This window comes from Littorina saxatilis, linkage group LG2 (assembly GCF_037325665.1).
Source record: "Littorina saxatilis isolate snail1 linkage group LG2, US_GU_Lsax_2.0, whole genome shotgun sequence".
Taxonomy (NCBI): Eukaryota; Metazoa; Mollusca; class Gastropoda; order Littorinimorpha; family Littorinidae; genus Littorina; species Littorina saxatilis.
In genome coordinates, this window is record NC_090246.1 from 25,266,478 (window position 1) to 25,272,499 (window position 6,022).

The 6,022-nt window shown below is 39.9% G+C and overlaps 1 long non-coding RNA gene across 1 annotated transcript; it reads right to left on the reverse strand.

Annotated features, from left to right (window-relative positions):
• Positions 1 to 370: 370 nt before the first annotated feature.
• LOC138956035 (uncharacterized) lies at positions 371 to 3,212 on the reverse strand. Its single transcript, XR_011452473.1, has 4 exons — positions 3,070 to 3,212; positions 1,915 to 1,959; positions 1,171 to 1,272; positions 371 to 482 (listed from the first exon to the last, which is right to left on the reverse strand). It is a non-coding gene; the product is annotated as an uncharacterized lncRNA (long non-coding RNA).
• Positions 3,213 to 6,022: the final 2,810 nt, after the last annotated feature.

The following is a 6,022-nucleotide window of genomic DNA, read 5'->3' on the forward strand; positions in this document are numbered from 1 at the left end:
GGCCACCCAACGTAAAATCATGCACAGATGTGTGGTGATTAACATGATGGGTTCCATGGTAGGAAAATATCTTAACAAGTACAGCAAAGGTAACTCACCTGAGTCACTGGCTGGAAAAAGAAGAAGAAAGAAAATACGTTAGAACATAAGTGTGTGTGTGTGTGTGTGTGTGTGTGTGTGTGTGTGTGTGTGTGTGTGTGTGTGTGTGTGTGTGTGTGTGTGTGTGTGTGTTTGTTAGGTTTAAATGACTTTAAAATACCCCGTTTATATGCCCTGAAATCAGAAAAGTTCATGTTCATGCACAAATGTTTAAAACGTATACAATGAGTGGAATAAACATATTTTTGCGGTGCAGTCCGTCTGTCAGTCTATCCCAAAGCGCAAGTACACACCTCAAGTTTATAGCGGACATTACCGCCCGGCCCGTTGTCAATATCTGTAGCGTGAATGTTAGTGTAGACTTGGCTACCAGTGCTCTCGTCCTGAAATAAAAAAAAACCCCATATTTAGAACAACATTTTTAATTGTCCTGAATAAAACGTTTCGAAAATGTTGCCTTCCTTGAAAAAAATAGTTTTCTTTCGTACTGTCTTTCATTGTTCACATGAAGTCAATTTTAACTACATGGGTTAACATAGACCGGGAATCGAAACGAGGGTGTGTGTGTGTGTGTGTGTGTGTGTGTGTGTGTGTGTGTGTGTGTGTGTGTGTGTGTGTGTGTGTGTGTGTGTGTCTGTGTGTGTAGTTTGTGTGTGTGTGTGTGTGTGTGTGTGTTTGTGCGAAGAAGTTTAGACTCGAGCATCATTTGGTCACTTGTCACTAACACGGAGGATGAGAATAATCTTCTCAAATCAAAAAGAAGAGGCACAGGCGCATGTATACGCTCCCAGTAATTGCTAGCGCACTACAACAGTGCGCTAACAGTTTTAGCGCATTGCCATTAGCAAATTGAACTGTTTCACATCAGTTATGTGTCAATAATTGTAATAATAATGGTAATATTAAATCCATTTTCTATAGTGCAAGTCCCGATAACACCTCCGCAATTCCAATTCAAGAAACACACACACAAAAAAAACCATAAAGAAATGCAACCTAAACTAACATAGCAATAAGCACTATCAACAACAGTAGAGAAGTACATGCATAATTTGCATGGAGTGTTCTTACCTCATTGACATCTGCGTTGTAAGGTTGGTTCTCAAACTGCGGACTGTTGTCGTTGACGTCTTTGACGATAACTTGGATCACACTTTCGGTACTATATGTGTCCTGTACACATGTGTTTAAAGACAATTATTCAAATTCACAGCTGTTTTCCTAAAATGTTTCTTTCTAACTTATGTATGTATGCTTTTACGCACGTACGTTCATCATCGCACACATACACACACTTTCGCACATAAATCCAAACGCTTTCTCCATCTTATTCTCTCACACTCGCTCTCTCTCTCTCTCTCTCTCTCTCTCTCTCTCTCTCTCTCTCTCTCTCTCTCTTTCTCTCTCTCTCTCCCTTTCTATCTCTCTCCCTCTCTATCTCTCCCTCTCGCTTTATTTTTTCCTTCCTCCATCACCCAAAATCTATCTTCATCGTGGAAGCTGTGTCCGTCTCTGTTTTTTTTTCTGTTTGTCTGTCTGTCTGTCTGTATTTATGTTTGTCTCTGTCTCTTTCTCTGTCTCTTTTTCTCTCTCTCTCCCTCCCTCCTTATTATTCTATCTTTCTCGCTCTTTGTTTCTTTCTCCCCCACTATCATCGATTCTTGTAATGACCTACCACACAAAAAGCTGTCCATAAAAATATGTATGCAAGGCAGACATGACAGATGGACAGACCGAGAGACATACAGCCAGACAGACAGATAGACAGATAGATAAAGAGACAGGCAAACACACAGAAAGACATAGAATACGTACCGATCCACCTGTTGCCTTGAATCGTACGACGATGTTCCTCTCTCCCTTTTTAAAACAGAGAAGGAGTTCATTTCAAGCGTACTTGAGGTATGAACACAATAGTCTAGTCACAAATGTAAGCTCCTCTGGGGTTTTGCAGTCATGATAATGACACTGTCGTTTCGCAGAAAACAACAACAACAACAATTTGACAAATACACAACACAACACAACACAAAGCAACACAACACAACACAATACACGCACGAACACTCACCCACACCCCACACACCCCACTCGACACACACACACCCCCACCCGACACACACACACACACACAAACACACACACACACACACACACACACACACACACACACACACACACACACACACAGACATTCACCATCACCTGGTCTTCATTCCCATTTTTTTGTTTTTAAACACTTTCAAAATTTACTAAATGTAAAAACTAAGACGGTTTTTATTTTTGTTTGTTGTGTGTGCTTTTTGGCTCACGAAGTGTAGCCTATGCGATGCTAACTTTTGTCTGTCTGTGCGTGCGTGCGTATGTATATATATGTATGTATGTCTGTGGTAGAAACTTTAACATTTGAAGACGTCATATTACATTGACGTCACATTATGACGTACGAGGGTTAGACGTCACGCGATGGAATTACTGAAAGTCTCGGTGATTGTTATTTTGAGCGGGCCGAGACTATTTGGCAGTCGTGTCCGTGTAAGTAGGCTACATGCAGACAGACAGATCTAGATCTAGTGTCTCGCTTTCTTGCACAGTTTCACCTATGCTCTTTCTGTGTGTGTGTGTGTGTGTGTGTGTGTGTGTGTGTGTGTGTGTGTGTGTGTGTGTGTGTGTGTGTGTGTGTGTGTGTGTGTGTGTGTGTGTGTACTGTGTATGTGTGACGGAGTGATTGAGTTTGTGTTACTGTTTGTCGATTTCTTACGTGAGCCTTGAAGGCTTCGCCTCTTGTCTTTACATTGCATTCAGTGGGGATGGGGAAGTGACGAACCTCTTAAATGTGCAATCGCATTAGTAAAAATAGTGGTAATAGTCCACCAGTTTTAACACAAACAATCTACCAGCAGTGCTGTAATGAATTAGGCACAGTATCTTCTTACGACAGTTTTAGAGATGATAATAAAAAAGGCATACCCGATCATAATCCAACGTCCTGTTGAGAATGACTTGCCACTTCGGCTCGCCGCCAACTTGTTTAATGATAAATGCGCGATCAAATCCACTGTAGGTGATGCGTTCAACCTTGTTGATCGCTGTTGAGTTTGCGTCGCTGATATTAGTCAGCACAGTTCCTGTGAGTACAAAAGCAGTCAAAATGCGTCACGCAAGCAAGTTAAAGGCACAGTTTTTGTTCTGAAAATAAAAACAGCGTTGCTCGCCATCTCAGATTGGACAGGACTTCACATGAAATATTGACATCTCTCCTCTTGGACACATACACAAAATCAACATCATGACTGATTCCTGCGCACAGTAGTTTTGTATGTATACATTTATATTCCTGATTGCAAATAGACTCTGCAAAAAAAAAAAAAAACAATCATTGAAAAAGTCCCACTTTTCTAAAAAAGCAGCCCGGGCTGTTCATTTTTGGTAGGTGTCCAAAAGGATTCACAGATGTACCCAATGGAAAGAGCAGAGACACTTAGCCTAAACGTTTGCACGGGAAGGGCTGTGCTTTAAAAACAGTTTAAATACGCACACATAGTATATATATATATAGCAAACAACAAAACGTCAGTATAATATAAGATTTAGAATTTATCACGATAGAGCATTTCTGAGGATAGTAATCTCCAGCATTATGTAATAATTGAGACAGTTTCCGTATCCCAACTCTTGTCATTGTATACAAACATTCTATGCCGTTTAAGTCGCTTAACTAGGCTATTTGATACACTGTTTGGGTCAAAAATGTCATTCACATGGGTCACGTGACCGCTTATCAAGTAAGGATACACCAACATTCGACCAGACAAAAAGCATGGAATACTAATTAATATTAAAACAAAATCGAAGAAAACTCCGAATTCGAACAGGCACAACTCGGCAATGTTTCCATACGGGAAGTAAGACAAATAGCTTTTTACGGAATAGATAGTGTGAATAAAAAGATAAGGGGAACATAATTAGTTTTTTAGTTTGGGTACGACAACTCTTGCATTGCTTTTTTGTGTGCTTAGTTCATATTGTATGCCTTTGTGTGTGCATAATCTCTGTGTACTTAAAAAAAAAAAGGTATTCTCCTATCTTTCCGAAAGTAACACTCTTTTGAACAACGATCACAAAATGAAGCAAGGTTCAACAAATAACCAGGTAGACAATTAATATGATACGTAACAGACATACACCCACATATTTCAAGCTGACCAAATGTGTTGGCGGAGGGGGGGGGGGGGGCGGGGGTGTTGTCTTTAAACATCTCTGAACATCAAATAACACAAAAAAGTGTAATTCAGTACAAAGTATGTTCATTACACGGAGGCGCATCTTTAATGTTTTAAGTATGAACCTAATTAAAGGCCCATCCCGCTTCCCGCAACCAATCAGTTTCTTGCCAGCCACATACACTGTCAGGCTTTTACACACAGTACAAACACCCTTTCGTTTAAACACTTACCGAGAGAGAACATCCTAGGTGCCCTTCAAAAAGAGCGAACATTTTTCAAAGAATTTCTTTTTGCGTAGCCAGCCGGATTTACTTTAAAACAAATCGGAAGCCTCGTTTTGGCGCTAGAACTAACTTTTAAAATCTGAATAATAGATTGAGAGCATGTGAGACAAACATTCTTAGATAAAAAAATAAAAATAAATTCATCAAGACAAGATCAGTACAATTCGAAGTTTTGAAAGTTTAAAAAAAAGGGGAGCTGGAAGCAGTTCATGCAAAGTCGTGTTTGCCGAAGTCTACCGCCGCCGTGTGACTCGTAGTCGTTTGTTGCATTTTAGATTCAAAGGTACATAATGTTATCCTACATACGTGAGAGAGACCACTCATGAGATAACAATATCGTTCAAACCACACGTGTGACGCGGTATGTATATCATGTAAATGAGGTCGTGTCAAACTAGTCTTGCAGGGACCTGTTTTTTTCACTGCTTATGATGCCAAAGTCACCGAACAAACGTCATTATTGAAACACTAGAAGAGTTTTAAGAACTAACACGTCACACTATCTACATACCATTTGTTGCGTTTTCATACACTTCCACGTGTTGGCTGAAAACAGTGTCAAGAAAATATGTTTGCCCATTCGCCAATAGTTGTAGCGCTGCAAAATAAAAACATAAAATAATAAAAAGGCAAGTAAAAAAGGAAGAAAAAATCAAATAGTACTGCAGTCAGGATTATAAACAACAAATAAAATATAATTATATGGTCAGTGATTTGTGAAGGGGAATGATCATACAAAATTACATCAGGGATAAATTGGTGTGATGGTCGCTGTCCGCTGTAGTACAAACACAGGCCCTTACATATACGCGCTCGCGCGCGCGCGTGTTGTTTGGGTGTGTGTTTGTGTTTGTGTGTGTGTGTGTGTGTGTGTGTGTGTGTGTGTGTGTGTGTGTGTGTGTGTGTGTGCGTGTGTGTGTGTGTGGGTGAGTGTGTCGGTGTGTGTGTGTCGGTGTGTGTGTGTGTATGTGTGTGTGTGTGTGTGTGTGTGGGTGTGTGTGTGTGTATGTGTGTGAGTGTGTGTGTGTGTGTGTGTGAGCCTGTGTGTGTATGTATGTGTTCAGAAATGTCAGGACACATACTAAGCTGATGTTTATGAAAATTAAAATGTCATTCTTCCAAAACTTATCTGGAAGATAATGTCTCTTGCAGAAATTTGTGTCAAATAATCCTCGAAGTATACACACACACAGCAATATCATGTTCATATTGGTTACATGTTCCAACAGGTACACAATCAGAGGATCAAGATAGTAAACTCACAGAAGAGAATGCTTGCAGCCAACCAAAAAGCTTCATTTTTGTCTAGAAAAGCCATTATACTCGATGTGATAGGTCAGTCCCCTACAACAGAGAAAAGAATATGACAAAAAAAAAATAATTCCAATAATACAGTAGTATACCAACACAATT